Genomic DNA, 12,812 nt, shown 5'->3' with positions numbered 1-12,812 from the left:
GTTAAAGCAGTTTGTCCCCGGCAAGATTAGTCTAATCGCACCATCAGCCACGTTTAAATCGCACTTTCAAATCTATCGAAAACTTTAATCGTTATTCCGGAACCGTTTCATTGCTTCGGCAATTTGCTTCGTTTTCTTATTGATATTACGTGCGGGATTTGAGAACCCGCGGCGACGGTAGGGCAATTTCATGAGAGAAGTTTCTCCGATTGAGAGGGGAATAAATGGTATTGCGGTTTCCTGGACGACCTTAAGACCGATTTTAGAATGCCCTTTGGGGAGAGTCGTGGAGCGTAGCGAGACGTCGCCCGGTCGCTCTTCCACGGCTTACCAACGCGATTTATGCTGAAGCTCCCCAAGGTCGCGGAAAAGTTTCGAGCTCCTTCGCCGAGTGAAGGTAGCCTCCTCGCTTCGTGCGGCTCTCTGCCCCGCGAAAGAATCCCTCTTTGCCTATTTGTTCCTTCAAAGTCTTTGCTCGTTGCTGCATAAGAAAACTCATTGCCGTTCGTATCTCGAGAAATGTTACTGAAAATATCAGTGTTTAAATAACTTTCAGTACTTATTTAACAATGAAAAATACGATATTTTGTAATCCCGAAGATGCATGTTTGTTCTTCATTGTTTAAACTTGTAATTTTTTTATTGCAGTTGCATTATTTGTTTCTTAATACTTGTAAAATTTTTCTAAATTATATTCATATGTCTTTACATATTTATTCTCGTAATTATTTTTTATATTTTATGAGCAATGTATATCTGGAAAAATTGGTGATAATTTTTTTATTTCTCTAACATTTCTATTTTTTATTTTTAAAATTTTCCAAAATTTTTTAGAATTAGAATTGGAAAGCTTTCCACTTGTTTTTTTTTCTTGCCAATTTTGTGACGTATATTTGAAGCTGTTCAAGTTCAGCTATTCTCGACATTAAAGTCGACCATCCCACATAGAATCGAAATGAAGCATCCGCTTTTTGGTTCCGCCGTGTAATCACGTGAGGACACAAGCCGGGCCGTCGAAGCTCACCGCACGGGTTGTGAAACAGTGTCAGTGACCGACAGCCTAAGGCCACCAGACCGCCTTGTACAGAGAGCATCGTCTTAAAATGATTTAAGTACTGTTCACACCGAAAAAAATAATGAAACTCGCGCGACGACATTTATGTTCGGCGCGATGCCACTGTATATCGGCATTTAAATGCGGGAACTACGCGCCATCGAGAAAAAAAAAGACATCATCGGCGTCTGAAATTCGACTTGCTTTCACTCGGCGCATCTTATCGATTCATCCCGTGTCGTTCTCCGCGCGTTATATCAATTGCATAAACATAGAATTTTATATATTGCGTTTGCGTGAATGCTCATCCCCTTTTTTTTAAGCGGAAGGTAATTTTGCACTGCAATGAACTTTTTATGATTTATACAAAATTGCACAAAAAAAATAGCAGATATTTTTCATGTCTATTTGATAACACAGGTTAACTATGAAAAACACTATATTAATTATTTTTAATAAAGAAGTTTAGCGAGGAGTAAAGTAAAACAGGTAATATACAGGTGACGAAGTTATCTGCATCGCGGAAACGCTTCTTTTACCTGCTTTTTACATGCTAATGATAACGAGAGAAGAGAAGATGAGAAATATCCAGTTGCCGGTCGGAACTTGTTTCTCGCATAAATAATTAATTATACACGGCGAATAATTACCGTTTCACGCCATATCTACGACCCCAGCGGTCAGCATCGATCGTCCGTGTCTCGTCTCGAGCTGCGAAGGATCGAATTAAAAAAGTTTCACCATTATTCATTTTACGTCCTTCGACGAAGCCGGCATTAAAATTGACCCGATTAGAATGACCATCGCGCGCTTGAGACAATCCGTTACGACCCGTCGATGTAACGCGAGACGCGCTTCTTGCGATCGACACATCGATCTCGATACCATCGGAGCCGAGGTACGTCCGCCAGCGGCGGTCGCTGGCCCTGAGAAAGCCTCATCCCTCTCGCGATGATCACCTTCGATGTAGGTTCGGTACCGACTCACACACACATCGCTTGGCCCACTTACCGCACTATCGTGACAGCGCGTATGTATAAGCCTTGGCGTTGCCAATGCGCTTTTCCACGCAGCCCCGGGATAAACTCAATGAAATTTGAGATTCGCAGCCTTAATCTCGATCTTAGAAGACGGAGAATCCGTATGAATTTCGCACGCACACACAACGGGCCTTTGAACCGCTTTCAATTGCAGCCAAGCAGCTGAGGATTTTCTAAGTAATCTTAGAGAGTTGGTATCTCTAGTGCAGAATCACTCCTGAATAAACGCATTTTTCTACCTCTGCATCATCACTCCGCGAAGGAAGTCACTGGGCCGTTTCCTGCCCGACCCTTGGAGTCGGCCGCGAAGACAAAAGGAAGATTGTCCGGCTCCAACCGGACGAACGCGAACGACAACGTCATCCGTTTCGCGGGAACTCTCCCGGCCTACCCGTGGGAACCGTTACACGCGGGAAACCGCGGTAAACGACAGAAAATAGTTCTCCCGTTAATCACCGCGCGCCAGATGGTGCGCGTACGCGCGCGCACGCCCCTATAATTAAGCCTCGTCTAATTGATTTCGCTCGTCGAATATGGAATGAAAACGCGTGACGGGTGACTTCGCTCGAGCGGCGACCAAGTCGCCCGTGTAAACGTGCCGGCGAATCACGTTTGCTTGATCGACCGTAAACTTTGCCCGGACTCCCCGATCGAGAAGAAGGGAGGTCCACTGCAGGTCTCGTTGCCAATTTTGGCTGGCAGGCTTGCATTTCAGAGCGGATGAATATCGATGTTGCATGCGATGTTATCAATAAGACTGCATTAGACGTCATTTTAATGCTTTATCTATATTTCTGGCTCAGTATTTTCAAATGAGTGACTTTTATATCATATGTTCGCTCATTACGATTGTAAAAAATTTCAAAGCTCAAAGCTTTGATTAAAATTTTAAAATAAAACTAAATTTAAGATAAAAAATCTAAATTGGAAATATAAGATAATGATCTCTATTGTAATCCGACTTTAATATAGCGTATCTTGAAAAAACGAGAAAAAGGAAGCAAGCACAATTGTGTGATCATAGTAACACGAATTAGGAGTTAAACGCTAAGATTTACTAGACAATAGATTTTTCAAGAATCATCTTTTACAAGCGTATCTTATTTTTCTCTTCTTATTTTCTCCTTTTGTCTGTTAACGGTGTTTTTATTATATTGCTTTGTCATCGCGACATTAAACGTGCTTGACTGTAGCACTTCGTTTGTTAAAATCCTTTGTACACGTCGTGCAAAGGTCCCCTCGAAACATTCGACGATATCTCACGACAATGGCAAGTCCGTGTTGGAGGCACGCTCGAGATCCCTTACGGCTAATTCCGAGAATCCCGCGAGCATATCCGCTCCAAAAGAAGGTTTGACCGGCACCTACCTTTGAGCTGAGTCATATTTCAACGCGCGCGACAGGTACTCGGCGTTTAAATACCCGGTCGTATAATTGCCCCGCGCCAAGTCTTGTGATTACTTTAATAGCCAACCTCCCGGGTGCTGTCGGTCAATGAAAAGGAAGATGCTTTCCTATATCGCTGGCTCTCCTCCATTGATTATTTCCTCCGTGCGGCAATGAAAGAGATACGCGCTTCGACAAAAAGAAACACGCGCGCGATCAATATTTTTTGTGAATAGATTAAAATGATATATTGCACTTTCGAATTGACCACGCAGGTTCAATTTAATGAAAAAAAAGAAAAAGAAAAAAAGAAATCGCAGTTTATGCCTGCGTTGCAGAACAGCAATAACTGTTCTTATCTGTATTTACATAATTGCGATATAATTTTTTGCTATATTATGATCACTTTTAATAATCATCGCTGATAGTTCGCGTTTATCGCTTTAATTTGCGCTAATGTCTTTTTCACTTTACTTTTCTCTTCCAAAAATCGACATTATGATCGCGGAGACAAGATCTGGAATGATTTTTTCTTTCAATAAGTAAGGCATATAATTAAAAAATCTTTCTCGCGTATCGTATGCTTTACGATTTTAAACTGTTTCAAGGTGATAAGCGGTAGCCGTGCATGTTGAATGCTTCATCAAGTACGAACGAGCGGACATCCCGGTGTTATGTAACATCTTCCTCTCCCTCGCTCGCAATTAATGCAACATGCTGTTAACCTTCCAACCTTCGTGTCAAGTAACACGCGTGACGCTCCTTTCTCCGATTGTATCGACGAGCTCGCCGGGGAATCAAACGTAGGTCTCTGAACGGGGTCAGCTGTGAGCCAAATTCGTCGGCAAAAATCGAGCCACTACCCACGCGTCAGCAGGACGCAACAAAACGGTAGTGCGGTGAGAGCCTTGAACCTGAAACCGCTCGCGACTGCGGGATAAAGGCGCGAAAGTTAGACGGTGGTGATACTTCCTGTCGGTCGCGTTAAAACCACCGATTCTCATAATAAAAGACGTCTGTAATTTATGCTTTCACGCGATGTTTTTTACATTGGTTTGCGTTTACATTATATTTATAGCAAAGAATTTAATGTTTAAATATTTCAATAAAAAAAAAGATTGATTTCATTAACAGCTCATTACAGCTTAATAGCCGCGATTATTCGTTGTGTCAAAATTCAATTTTACGCTGCACGATTTATAAAGAAATTAAATAAATAATCTTGAGTTCTTCAACCTGTGAAAACAGAACGGTTTTCCGTTTCATAACACTGGTATTATTTCCAGCTACCAGAAAACCAGCGCGCCGTGTAACAACTCGCCGACACGGTGTAGAAATTAACGGAGTTGCCATAATTGCACCCACAAAGTAGCTACGGGAGGTCTCTTCCGTGGCCCTTCTAGACACAAAACAAATCCTCGTTAGGTTGCCTCCTCAAATTGCCCCACGTAATACGTAACGGTACAAGCTACCGCATAAACCATTGCGTAAATGTTATGCGTTATGAGTTAGCGTTTAGGCATTATCGCTGTTTTGATTTATACAACTATGCAATTTGCAGTTAATAAATACTGATTTTTATATGTACTCAACTTCCACAGTTATACTTTTTAATTTAAAAATTGAATTAAATTAAAGACTTTCTAAAATAATTGTAAGTATTAAAATGTAATATAAATATAATACGCATTAAATATTTATACATGCAATGTCACAAATGTGACAAAACTTAAATTGCTATCAAGCTGAAATTGTATATTGTTATACAATACGATTGCAAGTTTTGCGTGTTGCACTTGAAGAATTTCGTTTTTCGAAAACATTAAACGCCGAGATAGTCGATTCAGCGTTTAAATCGACTATACGCCGTCGCGCACCGTTCCGATGTTAACATTGTCTCCGTGTAACGTAACGTCACGATCTTACGTGCGACAATGTACCGCAACGTAGAGCCATCCTTGCTACTTCCTGGCTCCTTGCTGGACGTTTCTTTCCGCGCGGGAAAACATCACGAACGCGCGTGTCATCGTCTCTTGCATTTCGCTCCGAGAGCGTGAACATTCGCACGTCGACGAGGAAATACGCTGCCGACGCGCCACGAAGCGTCTTAAGTGCATCTTGCTGCGAAATTGCAACGCTTTCCGCATTTAGATACCTCTAAGTAATTTCAATTAAAAGCTTCGCGCGCGATAAAGAAAGGAGCGAGAGACTTTTAATTTACATTTAGCCGCAAATTTTATTATAGTTCTAGTAAAAATATTTATAATTTTTTTTACAAGTAGACGATTGCAAGATTAAAATGATGAATCTCTCTTTTGCAAATAATATTTGTTAAAAGTCATTTTTGATATTTTATACGGAATTTTTCCGGAGGGATGATAAACACGCTTTCAAACGAATTCCACAAAAATCCAACTTGTAAAATTTCATCAGAATCTATGATATTTTTCCTTTGAAATTTTCTTGATGCGATATTTAGTAGTGCCGTTGAACCCAGCTCCAGCGATTTAATTTATTTTTAATCCATTTCACCAATCCCATCGGTGGATATACTGTTGTTGCGCTCCGGCGGACGTTAGCGAACGATTTACATAGGCGAGTGTTTTGGAGCCATCACGTACGCCATCGAGTAGTTAATACCTATTTTCGTTTGGCCCGTACACGTTCCACGGAATTTTATTTGGCGGCAGTGGACCGTAACGAAATCCCTCAGCGCTGCGCGCCGACTAAAATCCCGTTCCGGGGGCCGCGATTGGCGGGCGCTTGATTGAATTGGCGGTCAGTGGCGGGCATTAGGTCCAGCTTGCAAAGGATTGAATTTCTGTCACAATTATCGACCCATCCCTCTTATCCGCGCGCGCCTACGTACGTACCCGCTTCGAGTTTCATGGCAATCGTCTAAACGCAGCTGCTGCCTTTAATGGGAAGGGCAAGCAACGAAGGAGGGTAAACTTGAATCCAAACGGCCCTAAACGACGTTCGAATAAACGCCGCGCATCTCTGTGCAGAATTGCTTTTACCGAAGCGAAGGCTCTCACCGGCTCGGGCATTTCCCGTTTGGAATACAGAATTATAAGATGAATACCGTTTTAAGTCCAGGGGCGATTAAAGCGGTACTGCACTCACTCAATGATATAATATCAAGGATATAATATGAAGTAAAGGACAAAGTGACACAAGAACAACTGTGCACAATTTTACTTGCGCAATAAAATGTCGATAATTGAGGCGACGAAAGGGTCAAGGAATTGCTGACGTAATAATTACGGAAAATTTCTATCGAGATGCTCCTCAGATCACTTATGAAATAATAACTTGAGCTGTGAGCGTCTGCTGGGAGAAAGCCTAAATATGGAAAATTCCATGTCCGGACGCAATATACATTTCTTCACATTAACACCAGTTTATTCATTGACGCATTGGAAAGCACCGAGAGAAGAGTGTCACGGCCGACCCGAATTGTCGGCACGTATACTTTCGTCGTTAAGCCTGGAAACGTGAGATGAATCTGCGGATTGCGCGATCGAGATCAATGTCGAGCCTGATATTCCGATCGGGTCTCATTAGAAAGTGTTGCGTCGTCCCATAAAATGTAATTACACGAGTAGTTTTCAAATCTACCACATAAATAGGCGAGTCATAATTTATTCAATATCATTGAAGTTTTATATTATGAGGATTTTCAGAAATTTTAGTTTTTCTGAGAAAAAGCCTATATTCTCATTATTAAAATCCAATTTAATTTTATTTCTTCTTTTATATTATTAAATTGCCGTTATACTGCGACATAATTTTAAGCTCACTTTCTTAACTTTATCAAGTTCATGGAAAATCGCATAATAACATCGTAATGCAAGGTCTCATCGAAGAAATCTGTTCGCGCGATAAATTATTTCCGGATGTATAATTATCGCATATGGTGTATTCGTTAGCGATGACATAACAATGTATTTGAACGTAGTGATTAGCGCGGCGTTATCCGCACTTCTCTTTTCCGTGTCTACACTCTCCACAATCGATGGAAGTAGATACAGTGCAGAGTTGTTCCAGCAACGTTACAAAACAAGGTCCACGCGCGGTGCGCACCGGCGCTCATAATATTGTTGCAAGGTGTGCACCTGGGCAAGATGAATGCAACACCGCTCTTTAACTCTTCTAAGCACCAAAGATCAAAGAAAATTATACCGCTATTTATATACGCAAAATAGATTTTATAATGGGACATAAGTAATCTTATTTGTCAATAAAATTACGCGTTATAATATCCTTAAAATATAATTAGTAACCATTTATTATTATATATCGTATAGTAATTAATTTAGCATGTGTTCTAATTATTATTCTAAATTTCATTAAAAAAACTTAATTATAATATTTTTATATATTAATGTGTTTTAAATAATTGATAATAATAAAGTATTTATATAAATTCAAAATACAGATTATTAATTATTTAAATATAAAGATTAATTATTACTGATGATTATAAAAATAGTTATCATATGATATGTAAAATATTACTGACACTTTAAAGCATTATAACCGTTTTGAGAAATTGATATCATCATGTGATGAATTTATTTTGATCTGAATAAGTTTCTTTATGGTTCTGACGAATGCGGATCCTGACCTCCATTAACCGAGTATTGATGACCTTACCAGCCGCACTGGACTAGGTGATCATACTCTAATACGGGAATATAGACTACCCACATTTCAATTCGAGAGAATATTAAATCACTTCAGTTAATTAAATTAAATTGACAAGCCGGCATAGATAATCGCGCGTCTTTAATGATTAAAAATATAAAGGTAAAAAAATTATTTTTGTGAAAAATAAATGTTTTAACTATTCGTATTCCCTAAAATTGTTTCAAGTAATTATCGATTACGGCAAGCATCAATAGTGAAAAAAATAAAATAGTTATCTCAATTCTATAACAAAAATTTTTACAAAAATAAAATAGATATTTTATAACAAATGTTGATATTTCTTATTTGAAAATTTTTTCAAAGAAATAAGTGCTTTAATACACGACTTCGGAAACTCTCAAAGGAAATTAGGAATATATTTTTCAGAATGGAGATAAAAATTTATCATTTCCCATTGGTTGATAGCTGGACTATTAATCATATCTAACTGCTTCTGACTTCTAATGGTCGAAGACATTAAAGTTCCTAATATTTTATAGTATTATCTGGTCGGTGACGTCACCCTTTTCGCAGTTTATCATCGTTCATTATCTTCCACGAGGAGGACTCATCTCTAAAATATACAACACGATAGAGCAGCGAACAGTGATTCTCAGAATTATGTGGAAATGTTATTTTGATTACTTGCAGATTATTTAAAGGCTAGGATAATTAAATAAGAGAAATTAAAACATGATCTATGAAAACATCCCTGCATAATTAAACTGTTTATTCATATTACCATTTTCTTAGCTTAAAGCTAAGATCGCGAATTATTATCGAAAGTGTGCATTGTAATTTACTGTAACTGATTTTTATTATCAGTCTTTCAATTGTACCAACGACGCTATAAATTTGCTATACCTGAAGACCATAAAAAAATTAACCTGCCGTAAAAAATTGGCCTGCCATAAGAAAGAACGCAGGACGTCTGTTGTTATTGTCTACACTAAAAGCTTGGATATTACTCGTCCTTTATTGTTTGATTATTAATTCTTGAATGTACACCTTTTTAAAGAACTTTCACAAAAGCATAAATAGTAAGAAAATAGTTTTCATAAATTTAAATCAAGGGTTGTTGAAAAATAGTTTCAATGAATCTTAACTATTTCGAGTGAATTTTTCTCATTTATTAATCTTATTGTTAGACAATATATTTTTTTACGGTTCTGCTGCAGTGCGTTCCGGCGGATTTTATCGCGTGGCACACATGGACGACAAGGATAAAGATATAAAAGTCAATAATTGGTCGCTTTCGCGTTCAATGGCGAGTAACGAGTATACTAAATGGAGTAATTTTCGTTGCACAATAACATATATAAAGTAGTTTCATTAAGCAGCAGATTGTTACGATAAATGGCCGATGATATTAGCGATGATTAAACCAAAGATTATGCCGATGTTTTACATGAAGAATGAAAGCATTGATACAAAAATCCGAAGGAGGGAGAACTGTTTGCAATAATTAACGTATGTTAATTATACGCATTCTTCATTATGGAACAATTAGTTTTATCATTAGAAAGATCATTAGAAAATATTGCTTAGTGCATAAAATTTGTTTTCAAATAGTTTTATTTTAAAACAGTGATCTTTTGACAAACTTTTATGCATTCTTTTATTAAATAATGACCGTTTTGACCGTTTCGATATATTACGTAACACTCATTGCAAAACGTAAGTACTTTTTGTTTCTTTCCTGGTTGAGAAACAGGTGAAGTTATTTTTGCAGAATTAAATTTGTGTTTCGTGTCGCGGAATCGTATTCTTGAAACTAATTGAGAACCGCGAAGTGCGCTCCGTTAACGAGCGTAATTGTTCTTGGATACAAGGGGATTTAATTACACAGCACCTTGCTCCGTGCGCCGAGCACAGCGTATCTCGTATTAATGAGCGACGATCGCGAAGGTGAGTAATTACGCAAAGAGTGGTCGGCATATCAACAATCGCGCTTTTAGCCTGATTCCACATCATTTGTTTACAAGCAAATGAACTGCGGGAACCCACAACACGTTGCGGATTAATTAATTGGTCACACACGTTTCTAATGTGTACGCATCGTCGCGAATCGATGCTGATGCCGATTCATTACCATAATCTCGATCACGCGTCAGTCCGGAAGTATTTGAATGCATAAACTTCTTTAACAAATGAGAAATTGTAATTGATACAAAACAATATCAAGATTTGTAATCAAAAAATTAAAAATTTAAACACGTATTATAGAATCTGTGACAATTTTTGAAATGTCACAAAACAAGATTATTAAAAATCATTTTGCATATAGCAACATTATTTTTTAGAAAGAAAGATTAATTTGAGATTAATACTGTTGAGTAATAAAATATATTTTTAATGTTTCTTTAACAAATGGTGAAAAATACTATTTTAATTTTAATAAATTAACATTTCAAGATTATTGTATTCTAATTTTCGAATGATATTGAATGACTCCAAATATATCACTGGTAATTTTCGCGAATTTTTTGCGACATTTCGTGACCATTCCCTAAAAACGCAAATTATCGGCTACAATTTGCAGTTCCGCATAAGATACGTGACATTCGCGATATCCGCGGGGACCAATTGCGAGGATGATCGATTTCTGCTGAGCGCCGGCGAGGCGTTTCTACCGCGTGTTTACATCTGTGTATATTCGATCTAAACGAAACAAAGTACTTACCCCGGCAAGCGCTGAGATCCGTTGCTCTCACTCTCGTTCTCGCTGATATCCGATAAAACAATATCAATTTATCGTGTCTCCTCACACACGCGCGTGCGAGCGTGTTACACGGTCCTTTCCCTCCCCCTTTTTTTCCAGGTCGTTACGAAATTTCTTCTTTTGATCCTGAAATAATCCTGGAACGTCCTTCTCGCGACAAACGTCAGACCCGCACTTTCTCACGCAATAACTGAGATAAAAAAATCGAAGCGAGGAAATGACCGAATGTGTCACACTCGCGCACAAGACTTCCGTTACCAATTGCACCGATCTCTTCTCCAGCCGGCGAATTTTTGCCTATGTCACGTGCTGCAAGACCTGTTTCGGGCCTACTCGTCGTCTGCTTTCTTTCTTCCTCTCTCAAGACGCTCGAATAAATGTCACTTTCTCTCTGTCTTTCTCTCCCCCTCTCTCTTTCTCTTTCTGTAGTCCGCTAAGTGTCAGTTTACTTTATTTGTCTGTTATTATCTCTTTTTCAATAATAAACTATCGTGCGATACGTCGTGCGTTTTTGTTTTATTTTTATTTACTTGAATATTTATTTAAATACTTCGTTAAATATGTCCTTCTCTCCCTTTAATCTTTATACTTCGCATTAATGTTCTAGGCAGATTTTTTCAGGAAAAGAACCGCTTACTTATTCACTTCAAGTATCTTTTATTCTTTTTTCCTATTGTTTTCACCTCGTCTCAATACTCTCGCACCTGTCCCGCTGACAGACAGACGCCACCGCCGCGCACTTTCACGAGTAGCGCTGCTTTCGGTCGCGTGTGCGAATCGACAACGACGAGCGAAATGGTGATGCAAACGCCGGTAGCCTAACGAATGATCTGAGTCTCTTCGATCTCCTCTCTACGGACGCGATCGGGCGCGATCGCACCGCCGAAATTTGTGCCGGCCGGAAGAGACGCTTCCGCCCGACCCGCTCGCGCGATTGATCGATCCTCCGATCGATACTCCCTCCGCCAGACGTTTACACCGGATCCAGAAACCCGTGATATTTCATTGTTCTTTGAAATTATATCCTTTAACAAAAAAAAAAAAAAAAATAAATAAATAAAATCAAAAAATTTTTTATTTAAATAAAATGTAAATCACGATTATCAAGGATTTCTCGTGCTTGAAACTTGCCTCGAGATTTTTCTCAGCAAAGACGACACACAATGTGAAGTAGAATTTTGAAAAAAAGCCGAGTGCTCGCAGAGCTACCTTCCGTTCGATGCAGGCGTCGAGTGGCGACTGTCGTTTCTTCCAACGCTCGGTCTGCCTCCGGCCTGTCCCTTCCCCCTCCTTGCTACCATCGGGAACCGACTACACACAGTTCACGGATTTATGCTATTACCGTACCGTGTTCCACCCCCTACGACCGATATGTTCTCTTCCACCACCCGCTGGTCTTTGCTTTTTTCAAAATTCCATGCTGTTTTGAAAGGCAAAGAAAATATAAATTGAAGATTCTAGAAAGCGATTGAGATATAAAGCGCAGGCAAACGAAGGTTGTCCTCTTAAATAGTGAGGACAATTACGACTATAAAATAATAATTCTTTTCCTGACTATTCGTTATTTCTTTTCGAACACGTATAACAATAAAAAAAGTAAAGGTTTCTACTATCCCTGGTATGCTCAGGAATTTTTTCAGGAATCCTTTTTTATAGCACCATAAAGAAGTTTTAACATCAGGTACAACAAATGATCCGTATAGGAGAGAAAGTGAATAAGAATAAAATAAAATACAATATTTTTTTGCCATTAATTCCAAGTTAAAGCCAAGTTCTTTCTACCATTAATACCATTTATGATATTGAACATACATTCGATAAAAAGTGTCTCCCTCAAAGAATCAACCCTCTCTCCCCATAAATACGAATTTCCATGCGAAAAGAATTACGATGTATGCACGGCGTATGGCTGGCACGT

The 12,812-nt window shown here is 38.8% G+C and overlaps 1 protein-coding gene across 2 annotated transcripts in view; it reads right to left on the bottom strand.

The window, feature by feature from the left end:
* LOC105674737 (serine-rich adhesin for platelets-like) overlaps positions 1-12,177 on the bottom strand; it is a 41,792-nt gene extending 29,615 nt beyond the window's left edge. Inside the window, exons 1-2 of one of the 2 annotated variants that reach the window (XM_067357029.1) lie at positions 12,026-12,158; positions 10,856-11,919 (exon numbers count right to left, since the gene is read on the bottom strand). The gene's annotated coding sequence lies outside the window, so the exon portion shown is untranslated. Of the gene's footprint in view, positions 1-10,855 lie in introns of both variants that reach the window. The other variant, XM_012371251.2, reaches the window with a different exon arrangement.
* Between the last annotated feature and the right edge of the window lie 635 nt (positions 12,178-12,812).

Source organism: Linepithema humile, chromosome 6, assembly GCF_040581485.1.
Source record: "Linepithema humile isolate Giens D197 chromosome 6, Lhum_UNIL_v1.0, whole genome shotgun sequence".
In the NCBI taxonomy this organism is placed as follows: domain Eukaryota; kingdom Metazoa; phylum Arthropoda; class Insecta; order Hymenoptera; family Formicidae; genus Linepithema; species Linepithema humile.
The sequence above is the reverse complement of the archived record's forward strand: the minus strand, read 5'-3'. Positions and strand labels throughout refer to the sequence as shown.